This window comes from Otolemur garnettii, unplaced genomic scaffold, assembly GCF_000181295.1.
Source record: "Otolemur garnettii isolate 467f Iridium unplaced genomic scaffold, OtoGar3 scaffold00007, whole genome shotgun sequence".
Taxonomy (NCBI): domain Eukaryota; kingdom Metazoa; phylum Chordata; class Mammalia; order Primates; family Galagidae; genus Otolemur; species Otolemur garnettii.
In genome coordinates, this window is record NW_003852402.1 from 25,861,159 (window position 1) to 25,876,644 (window position 15,486).

The following is a 15,486-nucleotide window of genomic DNA, read 5'->3' on the forward strand; positions in this document are numbered from 1 at the left end:
TGACACTTCTGAAAATTATAATTTCTTTCACAGCTCTCTCTTTTTTTTTCCAGATAAACTTGCTCTACCAAAGCTCTAGGCATGGAAGGTCAGGGTGCACCAACATATTAGTACTAGAGTTGGAGTGATGTCCAGAGTGGTTTTAGCTTGGGGGTGTTAGACAGCTCTTTGTGTTACAGATATGGTGGCTGTACATGTCACCATTAAACCTGGGGCACTTTTGAAGGTGGAAGGGGGCACTAATAATAATTACAAGGTCAGATAATTAAGTTTGTGAACTCATCCTAGAAAAAGTGCTATGTACCTTACTGCTGAATATCACTCTGGTCACCAGATGGCCAAGGAGAGGACTTCAAAGGCGACCACAGTGATATCCAGCAATGAGGTATGGAGCACTTTTTGTAGGATGAGTCTGCAAAGTTAATTGTTTGACCTCATATGCAGGGACAACAGTCATAATCTGGGACAGTCCTGGGTAAACCAGGATGTCTGCGCAGACAGGAAGTGCCTTTAGCGATGTGTTCAAATAGAGTTCGTAGCTATTTAATGATGGGCAGTCAGTTCTCTGGGACTGTTAATTAGACAGCAAGATGAGAACTCCACACACACAATTGTCACTGGTATCACTCCTCAGCCCTCCCACCCAGGAGGAACCGTTTGCCAAGCAGCCTGCTGAGCTGTAGGATGAGCTTCTGCAGAGAAGGCTGGACCAGGCCACCCAGCTTCTGCAGGGGTTAGAGCTGAGCGTGCATAAAACCAATGACCCCTTTAAAGGAATCTTACCACCCAGCCTTACAGGGAGGCAATCTTGGTTCATGTCTCAACACTACTCCAGGTACGAATTGCTACATGTCCGTGGACTTTTCAGTGACTCCCCCAGACCCAAATCCAAGAACAGTAATCTCCCAGGGCTGACAGGGTGCACCAAACCAAGCTTGGGAATTTCACATGCTCAAAACTAGTGATTTATACCTCAAATGTAACAGTGAGAGTAGGAAATCATTTTCTACTGCTAGTATGTATTCAGTAACATACAGGATGACGCTAGGAAGTCGGTCTTCATGGGTTCCAGTCCTACCTCTGCCAGTCCTTAGCTGTGTGTCCTTTGGTAAACTCCTTAACTTCTCTGTGCCTCAGCTTTCCTTATGTGGACAACTGGGCTAATACCTGCTGCAGTTTGGTTTGACTCTTCCACATCTCCAGTATGAGCCCCAATATTGGACGTGGGGCTTAGTGGGAGGTGTTTGGGTTATGGATAGTGGATCCTTCGCGAACAGATTAATGGGCGCCCTGGAAGGGGGCGTGAGTGAGATCTTACTGTTGGTTGAGTGAGAGCTGGTTAGTAGCAAGAGCCTCGCTCTCCCCCTCCCTCCTGCTGCTTCTCTCTGTGCCATCTCTGCACTTACTGGCTCCCTTTGCCTTCTGCCATGAGCCGAAGAGCCAGAAGTGCTGGTCAGGAGCAGATGCTGGTGCCATGCTTCTTGTACGGCCTGGAGAATAGTGAGCCACGGGAGCCTCTTCTTTATAAATTGCCCAGTCTCAAGTTCCTCTCTAGCGACCCAAAGGGACCCCGACAGTTGCTCTCTGAGACATGATATCTAATGCACTCAGCACAGCGTGTGGCCACAGCAGAGACTTGGTGAATGTCAGCGTTCACGGTGAAGATGCAGACCTGGGCCTGGAGTTACGGAGATGAGGCACACACAGTTCCCATTCTCACTTGGGTCCAGGCTCCTTCCCCCACGCCAGCTTCCCTGTGGCACATCCAGCCTCCCGTCCTGCTCGGAGTCTCACCATGGCCCCCAAGTTCAACGGTGGCAAACGCCGAGCCTTGTATACCTCCCTGGCCTACCGTGCTCTCAGCCTTTCCCTTGGAGGGAGGAGAAACTTCCTCCCCTACCCTCCTGGGTTCTCTGGCTGAGGCCCCAACTAAAGACAGATTAGTAAGAGATAAACAGGCCCGTATTAATACATGCAGCCTGCATACACATGGGGGAAACTCAGGGGTCAGCTCAAAGGAGTGGTTAGCGGGTTTATACAGCATCATAACAAAGAATAATAAATTTGCAGACAAGTGACAAGACAAAGGAAAAGGACAAACGATGGGAAGGTCAATATATGAGGAAAGTGATGGGAGTTAGGGGTTGTGTCTCTCAGGAGAGTAAGGTCTGCTCAGTAGAGTCCTCTGGTGCCATCTCTGTGCTGCTGAAGTCTGGAGAGAGTCTGTGGTGATTTAGAATTTCCCTGCCCTTCCTGGTGAGGGGGTGGCCAGAAAATTCTCCTTCAGCTCAAAATAATCTATCAAAGTGACTTATCCCTTTCATCCACCTCCTCCTTATTTTTATTAATAGTTTATTTTTAGAACAGGGTTAGACTGACAGAAAAATGGAGCAGATAAGCTCAGAGTGTTGCTGTAGATGGCTCCCAACCTACGGAGTTTCATCTATTATAACATCTTACATTCATATGGTACATTTGTTACAATAAATGAACCAATATGCGTATATTATTAACTAAAGTCTATAGTTTACTCAAACTTTTTATAGCTTTTAGCTAATGCTTTTCTTTCTGTCCTGGGATCTCAACCAGAAAGCCACTCATATCTTGAGTTATCATGGCTCCTTAGACACCTCTCTGTTATGACAGTTTCTCATACTTTCCCTGTTTCTGATGACCTGGACAGTTGAGGGACGCCCACCTCTTGCGATTTGTCTGATATTTTTCTTATGATTACTTTTTTTTTTTTTTTTTTTTGGAGACAGAGTCTGTTGCCCTGAGTAGAGTGCCCTGGTGTCATCATAGGTCCTGGCCACCTCAAACTCTTGGGCTCAAGGGATCCTCTTGCCTCAGCCTCCCAAGTAGCTGGGACTATAGGTGCCTGCCACGATGCCTGGCTAGTTTTTCAATTTTCAGTAGATATGGGGCCTCACTCTTTCTCAGGCTGGTATTGAATTCCTGAGCACAAGCAGCCCACCCTCCTCAGCCTCCCAGATTGCTAGGATTACAGGAGGGAGCATCTCCCAGTTAGACTGCAGCTGTGGATCTCAGGGAAGAAGATAAAGTGCTGCTCTGGTCACATCATTGCAAAGTGCAGACTATGAACAAGAGTCATGACTGCTACCGTTGGTCACGATCACCTGGCCAAGACAGTACGTACCAGGTACCAGGTGTCCCCACTGTAAAGTGACTCTCCTGCTCCCCTTTCCATACTGTATTCTCTATAAGGAAGAGACTTGTACAGCCCACACTTTGGGAGGAGGTCTCCCTCCTCCTTGTCAAGGGCCATGAGCAGCGTTACCGTCTGCTGTATTTATATGCACTTATTAAAAGTTGGAAATTTTGTGGCTAACGAACAGAAGCTGGCAAGGCAGGAAGACATCTCAGCAGAAGGCTGAGCCTAGAGCCTGAGGACAAATGCCCGCGTGGAGACGGGCTGATTTTCTGCCAAAGTAGTCAAGAAGGTCAAATAAGGTTAAAACAACAGGATGAGGGGAGGGTAGAGACATGTTGAGGTCAGTGGTGGGGAACAACTGACAGGTGGCCTTTTAATGACTAGAGCACTCCTCTTCTTTGAAATTAAAAATCCCTTCTTAAACTAAGGCCATTGGTAGTTCTCTGAGCTCTGACGGGATTATCATGCAGTCACTATTTTAGGAGATTCTTTTAAAAACCTGTCAGCTTGGTTGAGAAAATTTAGAAAAGGAGAAGGACCATTTTTAGACATCTTTAAAGAACTCATTTAGCTGCTTCCTCATTAATCAGTCTGTTTTCTGCGAGCAAACTGCTGTCTAATTATGAGGGGGAAATTGTTCTTCAATAGAAGCCACACAGTGTCTATAGAAAAACGTGATGGTTCTCACTGATACCCAGAAAGACTGAACCTGCTTAAAGCGGATTAACAATTTTATTCACAAATTGGGTTCCCATCATCTGGTCATGAAGGGTGAATTCTACTTTACAGCTACTTCTGGGCAGGGAATGTTGATGGGGGAAGAGGTAAAAGGACCAGGCTGACAGGCACTGAATCTAAACTCCCGAGGCACCTACCAGACTAGTACTTCTTACCCCGTAAATACTCTTCTGCCCATTATGAGCACTGCACTCCACATCCCGGGTAGTTCTCCTGCCATGTTGTAAGATAAACCCCCCATCTGACAAGTGCCAAGTTTTATTGAACAAGCAAACAAGTCAGCATCTGGAAGCAAGTCTGCAGGCAGATCCTTAACTTCCAGGAATTCTGCTGGGGGATTTCATGTTGCTATAGCAACACTTGTTGTAGCATAAACTAAGTCAGAAGAATGCTGAGGGTTTGCTTGTGTGATGCTGAATTTCTTTCATCTCTGAACCATCAATTATAGACGATCCCATGATTACATACATATAATACACATTACATTTATATATATACACCTTGTATATACCTGTTATAATTGCTTTCTTTTCTAACATTTTTTTCTCATTGGAAAACTCATGTAACAGCAGAAATGCAAATCTCTCAAAGGCTTTTGGGAAGACGGAAGAAACAACTATCCCTTATTCAAAGCCAAAACTATCTATGCAAGATATTTTATTTTGCTGGGAGTAATAGGCTTCCATCATAGGAAAATTGACTACGTGTGAAAGAAAAATGAGGACCTCATTAAGGCTATTAGTAAGCTGGAAACAATATGGTAATTTTTAACCTAACAGTGCTAACAAGTGGCATCCACCCCGTTTTCAATGGTGGATGCAGGTCTTTTTAGTCCATTTTAATGGCTAAGATTGGTTTGCTTCAAAAGAAAACAATTTGAGATAAAAAAAAAAATTGTCCCCCATCTACATGTTTTTGAGATTTTTTTTTTTTTGTAACCTTGACCGTTAATTTGCCTGTGGCTTCATTTTTATAGAAAATGAGTTTTCAGCAGGTGGAATTGAAAATTATTGTCAGGGAAGACTGATTTCCAATGAGGTCAGAATTAGTACACATTTTATGTTTTTATTGCATATATGTGTGTGTATATATGTGTGTGTGTGTGTGTGTATATATCTCCCACTTATCACCTGAAATTGTAACCTTTCCATTATAATGTCACAACTGTCACAGAGTAACTAATAAAAGGTTTAAATCTTCTTTTTTTTTTATTTTACAGCAGCAAAAACTGTACTATTGCACTGTGGATTCTCATTTATTAAAGCAAGGATGAAAGAGACAGAAGATATATAGTTTCATGTGCAGATTTTCCCTTCCCAGAAAACTTGTTCCTAAGGTGAGTATTTAAACATTTTTCTTCAATATGTTAGGGGACTTTTAGTCATCATTACTAATTAACTTACAAACTACTCATTGGGTAAAGTGAAATGTCCCAAGGTCAAGATGACTGTGTCCAATACCTTATTCACAACTAAATGATTAAATTTGGGAAGGATTCCCAGGTGGAGATCTGGAAGGTCAGAGAAAGCATGCCATATGAGTTTAAATACTTTAAATGTGGTTTCTTTTTAACTACTATACTTAAGAGCCAGTCTAAGCCTCAGTATAGTCCCTAATGTTTCAGTTTACAAGGAGCACAGTTTACATGTGGTTTTATAAAATAGGTACTAATGTGGCCTCATTTTTAGAACATTCTAGGGTAATTCCATGCAATGTCACAGAACATTTTGTAGTGTGATTTGGGGGAAACCAGCGGGTGCCAGTAAATGTCCCCCAGTCATGTCTAAATATCTAAAATTCTATTCTCAGAAAGAGTATATGGAGAGGCTGAAGTTGTATAGAGAATACAGGATGAACTTGGGAAACAGAACTTAATTCCCAATCCAAGATACACCAATTGCCAATAATAGGACTTTGGGCATCTTTAGCATCATCTATGAATTGAAGATGAAAATACCTCTGGAGTATCTACTTTGGGCCCCCTGCTAGACACTGTCTTTCCCTTATTCCTGCCATACACCATAGAGTCTGGAAACCCCGAGTTCTTGCTCTTGCATCCCACTTACAGATAAGGGTAGCCAGGTGGCCCAGTCCGGCCAATGAGATGTAAATGAAAACCTATTGGGGGTATCTGGGAGAACGCTTGCTTCGTGTAAAGAGCCCAGGCTCAGGAGGGAAGCTCACCAGGATCACTTCTTTTCCCTTTTCCTTGGAAACCTGAGGCTTCATTGGCCATCTTGCTTTCATGAGGAAACAAGCATATGGTTGAAAAGCCAGTCTGCTAAGTGTAGCAAACTGGAATAATAGAGTCCGGAAGTCTTTGATGGCAAGATTAAGCTGGAAACACCAACTTCTAGTCTCATTGTAACATGAAAGAATTAACTATCTTTGTGGTTTAAATTACCATCAGTGAGATATGAGTATTCTGATACTTGCAGCTGAAAGCATTCCTAAACTGCCCATCTCCCAAGCATGTTAAAATGATGAAATAAGATCATAAAACCCTAGCACAAGACTTAGTTCACAGCAAACAGAGAATAATGCTTAGTTTTTTTCTCTACCCAGTCCCTGCCATATCTTTCTGAATACAAAAGCACATTAATAGAGGAACTCGTTCAATGGCTCTTACTCATGTTGTTAGATGCTTTCTCTTCAGGAGGGAATAGAAAGGGCATAGTAGGCTATGTTGAGTTTTTAAATGGGGAGTGTTGAAAGGATTTTAGCATGGTGATAGTGTATTTTAGGTAAGTCAATCTAGGGGTTTTGTGGGATATTTTTGAAGCAGATGGAGCTGGAGACGGAGGTGAGGGGGAGTTCATTCTGTACCTTTGAAATAATCTGCCATAGATGATAAAGGTTAAAACTGGGTGGTAACAGCAGAACTGGAGAAGATGGGATAGAGGTTAACTTTATTGAGAAAGTAAGTAATCAGTATTTGGTGTTTGACTGATATGGATGTAAGGGGCAGGCAGAGGTGAAGGATGAGTACTAAGTTAGCTTGAACAACTAAGTGGTATAAAAACTAAGAAAACTATATACTGATTTTTGATTTAGAGAAATGTTCATTCAGCACATTCAGTGGTTATACAAGAGGCCAGGTGGATTTGTGAGCCTGCAGCTTCTGGAAAATTTGGAAATCATCAGCTTAAAAGTGGTAGCTTAAATCACAGCAATAGAGGAGATTAACCATAAAGAAAATATGTAAGCATAACTTCAGTGTATCTGAAGATGAATAGTGTGGGGCAGTGTTTACATTTATGTTATAAACTGTAAAGCAATGAAACTGCTTATGCCATAAGAAATAAAAAGACTAATAAAGAAAACTGTATAGTTGTAATTTTCTCTGTTATTTATAAACATTATCAAAAAGTTAGCCATTATCTTAAAAAATGAAATAAGGAACAAGAAAATGAAATTTATGCAGATAAAAGCTGAAATCAATGAAGCAGAAAACAAAATGATAGTCAAATGTGTGGGAATATGTGTATCTATTAATAGTAAAAGAAGGACTATCATAAATTCAAAAGCTACTTCTTGACCAATAACATAGATACATAAATCACAAATGGGACTATGAAAAGAAGTGCAGAAGTTTACAAGTTTGGAATAGTCAATAGCAGATACAAAATAAACAAAAAAAGAATATAATGGCGTGTATATACATCTCTTTGGCAAGAAGTTTGAAAACCTATAATAAAAAAACTTCTTTTAAATTTTAAGTTCTCAAAGTTACTCAAGAAGGAGGAGAAAACTTGAATAGATTAATTTACCATGGAAATGTTGGGATAGATAGTTAATAAACTCTGATTTTAAAGGCATCTGGATCAGATAATTTCAGACCTGGGTTCCAGCTCGCTTTAAAGAATAGATACTTCTAGTAAATTGTTTTAATTCATTAAAAAAAAGATGAAAAACTTCCTAACTCACATTATGAAACCAGCACAACTTAATAGCCAAACCTGAGACTGAACCAGTCAAGGACATTGTCATATTAACTAGTCATACTGATCAATATAAATAAATTTTATGAAATCCAATTCATTGCATTAACAAGAGAATAGTTCACAGTTACCAAGTACAGTCTATTTTAGAAATTTAAGAACAGCCAAGTATAGGGAAAATTATAAGTACTCCATCAACATATTAAAGGTGGAAACTATTCCACCATAGCAATAAATGCAAAGAGTTTGGAAAAATTCAGCAACTAGTTCTTAAAACACACACACAACACCCACACCTGAGCATACACAATAAAGTAGGAATAGAAATAAACTATTCAGTTCATGACAAACTTTTTTAAAGAATACACATGAAAAAGCAACAGCAAATATAATTCCATGTGGCAAAATTCAATGGTAGACTGTATTAATTTTCTTATTCTTAATTATTTATTAATAGTACTTATGTAATAATACTAATGGAAGAAAAGAAATTTGGGCCTTCTAGTTTACATTAATTGTGAAAATAAATTTCTGATGGATTTAATACATGGAAGTAAAAATAATGATAACTCTTCTAGAAAAAAATTAGGTTATACCTAGTAATTAAAGAAGTCTTTTAAACTAAAGCAGGGATATGTGTTATATATTAGAATATTATTTGTTGTATAACAGATAACCAAAAACAAAGTCATTAGGCAAACAAGTGGGGGAAAATATTCTGAATTCAAATGATAGATAAAAAATTAGGTGGGGTAGCACCTGTGGCTCAAAGGAGTAGGGTGCTGGCCCCATATACCAGAGGTGGTGGGTTCAAAACTGGCCCCAGCCAAAAAAAAAAGTTAGATGGTGTGCTCTCACCTCATGGGTGCCATGTAAGGTTATATGGCACACCTTCTGGGTATGGAATACAACTACAATAGGGACCCTACCTTATAAATGCAACCATTGTAACCTAATCATTTGTACCCTCATATTAATCTGAAATTTAAAAAAATAAGGTCTACGGTAAACAAAAAGCCCTTTCACAGTTTAATAAGGTAAAGGTAATCAACCCCATAGCAGAGAAATGGAAATGAAAATTACCACAACAGTACCAATGAGAGTGGCAAAAATCAAAACTTAATGGCACCTATTATTAGCCAAGATGGGAGTCAAGAGTCAGGGTACTTTCATATATCACTGCTGGAGATGTGGAAAAGCAATTCGTAATCTCTATTAAAAATTTAAATGCACATGTAGTTCAACCCAGCATCTCACTCCTGAGACTCTGTAATATAGAAATAAAAACTTCAGTATATAAGCGTGTGTGTATATCCATATACAGGATATATATATATACACATATATATATATGTATATACATATATATATATGTATATATATAGCAGCATTATTTTTAATGTGGCAAACCAAAAGTCCATTAATAAAAGAATAACTGAATGAATTATGATAATCCTTATAGCAGAATTTTATGTAAGGATTAAAAATTAATGACTTAAGATACGGAGAATTATATAGCACTAGCTCATTGGAAAATGCCCCCTTAACGTTTGCGTATAAGCACGCAAGTACACACAAATATACACACATATGTATGTGCATGTACATACAATTATACTGTGTATATATAATGCGCAAAGAGTTACATGAAAGGATGGTCACTGAAATCCTAGCTGGTTTCTCGGAATGGTAGCTTTTACATTTTTCCTTAATTGATTGGTTACTTTGCAATTTGTAGTGTTCCATTTTTATCAAGGGCATCTCAGTTCATTTGAACAGCTATAACAAAATGCTGCATCCTTGGTAGCTTATAAACAATAGAAGTTTATTTCTCACCATTCTGAAGGCTGGGAAGTATAAGAATAAGGTGCCAGCAGAGTCTGATGAGGGCCTGCTTACTGGTTCACAGAGAGCCAACTTTTCACCGTGTGCTCACATAGCAGGAGAGGGGAGCAAGGTATCTGGGTCTTCTTTTAGAAGAGCACTAATCCCAGTCGCTGGGCTCCAGATGCCTGATCTAATCACCTCCCCAAGGCCCTGCCTCCTTCTATCATCAAGAGGCATTAGGTGGTAGAAATGTGCAAAAGCAACTCATAATCTCTATTATGAGATATAACCATTTTATTAAAAAAATTAGGTTACACCTGGGAAAGGTAGCTACCATCACTCCTGGACTAGGTTGGAGCAAATACCCACAGCCTTGACACCCACAACCACTCCCTAGATAAGCTCACATGGCAACCACTGTCCCCACTGCAAAGAAACCTGGGAGGAGCCATCTCCTGCAATGCCGGCCTCTGTCGTGACAGAGGCACCCAGCCTCTAACCCAAGTTTCCAACAGTAGCCTGTGGTATAGGGTGACCAGACGTCCTGCTTTTGGCAGGACAGTCCTGATTTTTAACAATTTGTCCCACGTCCCATGGCGTTTTAAAAAAGTCCTGATTTTTGGAAAGAATGCATGAACAGGCAGAATAGGAAGGGAATATATGGTTTTCGGCTGCCATGTGGCTATTTTGCCAGAATATGAGTTTTATATTATTTTTGTTAATTTTATAATGTTAAACTGTAATAATAACAAATAATTGTTGAGAAGTGATTATCGAGAACTGCTTATCAAAGTTTGCATTGTTGTAAGGCCCTGCCCTGCCCCATCCCATCCCGTCCCGCCCCCATCCCGCCCCCTCCCCACCATGTTGTCCCACTTTACAAATGTTAAAATCTGGTCACCCTACTGTGGTATAACCCACCACTCCCCATGAAGATCATCTAGCACCAGCTTAGACTGTGACAATCACAGGGGGACATGACAACACACATCAGCTATGTTACAGGCTCTCAGCACATCTAGCCCTCCTTTGCCAGGTCAGTCTTCAAGTGCCATCTAGGGACCTCTCCTCACTAAATAGGAGAGCTCTGAGCAAAGGAGGACACCTGCCGTGACCTGAGAAAAGAGGTTTTGAATGATGTGGAAAGGCTCAACTTTGCTTTTTATTTTCCTGTCAATTAATATTCATAATTAAAGTAAATATGTGACCTGCTAATTTTCAAATGGAATGCATAGAGCTGCAATCTGACATTCGATTTAAAGAAAAATGGATATCTCTTTATTGTACTTTTAGATATCTTATCTTTCCAGAGACAAATATCCTTTGTTTCACAATCATGCCTTGTCCATGTCATTGCTTTTTGGCACCCCCTCATCTGTAAGCAACTATTTTCAAGAACGAAGCATGGGCTGGGCACGGTGGCTCATGCCTGTAATCCTAGCACTCTGGGAAGCCAACATGGGTGGATTGCTTAAGCTCACGAGTTCAAGACCAGCCTAAGCAAAAAGCGAGACCCCCATCTCTACTAAAAATAGGAACAAACAAACAAACAACAACCACTGAGGAAAGAGGATTGCTTTAGCCAGAGTTGGGGGTTGCTATGAGTTATGACACCACAACACGCTACCCCTTGAGACTCTGTCTCAAAAAAAAAAAAAAAAAAAAGAAGAAGAAGAAGCATGTTAAGAGTAAAATTAGAAACAAAACATCTCATTATCACTTTGAGAACCCACTGAGAACTGCAACTACTTCCATCAAAGCACATACTGATCATTAGTTTCTCAAACACAGTCTCGAATAGCCCACTAGTTTTATGTTGCTAACTTTTACTTTTATAATAAAAAATACCAAAACACCCCAAAGATATTTTATTAGATATGTATATTTTCTATGTTAGTAATTGCAAACTTGGGGCCTGCTTGATGATTTTAAAAGACTCTCTGAATGGGCCACTGCATAATTAGGATTACTACATGAGACATTTTCGCTTATCCGTCATGAAGATTATCATGAAAATTATGCACAGACCTTTTCTTTTTTCACTCATCATCTTCTGTTAGTTTTTGTATATTTAACGTGTAGCTCAAGATAACTCTTTTTTTTAAAAAAAAAACAAGTTTGCAGATGCCATTTATTTGGTCCATAAGTACAGTATAGTCTTATTTGAGTTTTACAAAACATCAAATATAAATAACCTGAAACTGTAACACGAAAATTGGCTTCTTACACAGATATATCCAGGCAGTACAAGCTGAGAACTTGAGTAAGTTAATATTGCTTTACATTAATATACATAGTGCCATTTAACATTTAAAAACAAATTTCAATGCATAGCGCTTGATGCTTCTTTGAATATGTTTCAGTCAGTAAAGAATATGAAAATGGTTAAATCTAGGCTAAAAATAATTTTTCTAGCCAAAAATAAAGGCATAACATTTATAGCCAGGTATCAACTTTACTAAACCACAATATTTTAAAACTGTGAAAAGATACCTAAGGGTATTTACATTAAAAAGGCAACATGCACTGTGGTGTTTTATCTCATGACTGGTTATGCACACACTTTGTTCAAAAGGTTTTAAAACTCTGTTTCTACTTTAATACAGCATACTGCAATGTTTCTAGCAGCTTAGCAAAATGAATGCTTTCAAAGGGAGCACGATCATTCTCAAAAATTACCAATGTCAGTTTTTCCCCTTTGGAACACAGGACATAATGAATAATCTGGCTCTGCCCAGATGAATGAATGGGATAAAGAGGGTCCAGCAAGAGGCACTGCTGTTCAGTCTAGTGCTATGACATCATCAAGCTCTTCTGTCTGTTCCATACGTGACCCCTTTGCACTGACATTCTCTTTCTCATCCAATTTCCTCTTACGACTTCTCTTCACTGGTACCTGCATTGTTTGAAGAACCTTCTTCATCTGAATCAACTATAAGCATGTCATCTTGCTCTCGTGCCGTGGAGGTGGAGGGCTGGGCCCCATCATCACTGCCATTGGTTATGCTTTTAGCAGCACCTTCAGCTTGTTTCAGCCCTACTTTTTCTGGGGCATCACCAACAACTTCAAATTCAACATCCTTTCCTAGATCTTCACTATGAAGGATGTAGATCAGTAAAGTTTAGTCCTGAAGGAAGTTGTCTGCTTGAAGCCGGCTGCCATTTCTAATCCCAAATTCTGACAACTTCTTGTGATTATGAGTGTCTGTCTCTCCGTCTTCTATTAGGATCGTTCCTTTCCCATCTTCAATTTGGACATCTGGTGTTGCCGTAGCAAATTTTTCTTTCACTATCTTATCCCGTAAGGCGAGAACAGTCACTTTATGGACATTCAACCATACAGTTGCTTCCGGCTTACTGGGACAGACGGAACAGTTGGAGTTGGGAGGATCCAGTGTACAAGGATCTAGTGTACAAGGCACAAGGAGCTTCTTTCTTGGGTTTGGTTGTTTATTCAAAAAAAATTGTTCAACACTGTTCTATTTTTCCTGATAAAATCTTCAGCCCTTCTAAGACTGTCAACCCAGCAATCACTGCATTAGTAGTGGCGATAGCAGGCATGATGTTTCCTGCCATTGATTTTACATCAAATCTGCTCTTCATATTCATACTGAAAATATGCATCCTGAGGTTTGCAGCTGAGGTGACAAAATCCATTGCAAATGGGTCATCCTTAGTAAAAAGTTTAATCAGATCATACCCAGTTGATTTGGCCCATTCCTTAGTGGAGATACGTTTAATGTCACCATCTTCATTAGAGGCTCTGGCTCTGGCTTCAGCTTTTGTTGGTTCCCCGGCAGCTTCAGGAGATATTCCTCTGTCAGGAGATACTTCTTGATCAGCATCTTCTTCACCTAACAGCTGCTGGTTGAATAAATACTTTGCCCAAACAATGCAATGAATAGGTTCTGAACGTGTGTTACGAATTGTACAGCCAGGAAACGTCCTCTGGGTTGGCTTAGGATGACATTCATGACACTCTGTCTTACCCTTTTTGATAGTAGTTACTTGTCCAAGGTAACCAGCAGTTCCACTCTCGATAAGAGGGACATCACCGGCCAGACACATTCTATGAACATGGTTTTGGGCAGCTCTGTTATCTAATGCATTCATAACCAATATAAACTGTTGAAAAAATTCCACATTATAGTCAAGGTTCATGATGCTGTCATGGGAGGCAATGATACTAGCTTTCGGGTAAAACTGCAGTGCGCTTTCTTTGGCAACCTGTGCCTTTGACCTTCCAACATGTTTCTTTTGAAACAAAAACTGCCTGTCGAGGTTGCTGACATCAATACTATCCAGATCAATCAGATCGATGTTGGAGAAGCTGGTGAGCACCGGGTTCTTGAGGAGTTCGCAGCTGATTCTGCCTGTGCCCACCACCAACACCCAGCCTCTGGCCACCGACTCAGCCAGCTCCTAGAGAAGCCCCTGCGATAGCACCATGGCAGGACCAAGACAACTCTTCTTTTTCCACTGTGGCCTGGAGAGGCCAAAAGGTTGGACGTGCCTCTATAGAGCATGGTATTGGTATAAAAGTAGAGACATAGACCAATGGAATAGAACAGAGAACCCAGAAATAAAACCATCAGCCAACAACTCATTCAATTAATGGCTGTGGGCAAATTGGATAGCCATATACAGAAGGAGGAAACAGGAACTCTATCTCTCACCATAAACAGAAATTAATTCAACATGGGCAAAAGGCTTAAATGTGAGACGTGAAGCCATAAAAGTTTCAGAAGAAAACGCAGGAAAAACTCTTACAAACCATCAGTCTAGGCAAAAAATTTATGGCTAAGACCCCAAAGGCAAATATAGCAACAACAAAAATAAATAAATGAGACTTAATTAAAAAGCTTCTGCACAGCAATAAAATAATCAACAGAGTAAATAGACCACTTATAGAATGGGAGAAAATTTCATTAAGTATACATTTGGTAAAGGGCTAATATCCATAATCTACAAAGAACTCAAACAAATCAGCAAGAAAAAAATGAAAAACCTCATAACAAAAGACATGAACAGAAGTTTTTCAAAAGAAGATAGACAAATGGCCAAGAAGCATATGGAGAAATGTTCCACATCAGGAAAATGCAAATAAAACCACAATGAAGTAATACCTCACCCCTTTTAGACTGGGCCATTATTACAGATTCATAAAGCAATAGATGCTGGTGCAGATCCAAGGAGAAAGAAATGCTTATACTCTGTAAATTAGAATAATCTCTACAGAAAACAGTATGGAGATTCCTCAAAGAGCTAAATGTAGACCTGCCATTCAATCCAGCAATCCTGCTACTCTCTATCCAAAGGAAAAGAGTCATTTTATTGAAAAAGCATTGCACTCAAATGTTCACCACAGCCCAGCTCACAATCACAAAGATGTGGAATCAACCTAAGGGCCCATCAATTCATGAGTGGATTGAGAAAATGTGGTACGTGTATTACTGTGGAGTACTACTCAGCCATGAAAAGGAATGAAATAATGTCTTTTGCAACAATGTGGATAGAACTGGAGGCTATTATCCTAAGTGAAGTATTTCAGGAATGGAAAAACAAATAGCACATGTATCTCTAATAACTGGGCACAAAGAGATGTAAAGGTCATTGGAATCTAAGAAGGGGGGTGGTTGGAAGGGGATGAGGGTTAAAAACTTACCTATCAGCCGGCGTAGTGGCTCACGTCTGTTGTCCCAGCGCTGTGGGAGGCGGAGGTACGTGTATCGCCTGAGCTCAGCTGGGTTTGAGACTAGCGGAAGACCAGCATGAGGCAGAGTGAGCCAGAGTGAGACCCCATCTCTA

General features: G+C 40.1%; 1 pseudogene; it reads right to left on the reverse strand.

Moving 5' to 3' along the window:
- Positions 1-12,460: 12,460 nt before the first annotated feature.
- On the reverse strand, positions 12,461-14,127 carry LOC100942252 (annotated as a pseudogene).
- Positions 14,128-15,486: the final 1,359 nt, after the last annotated feature.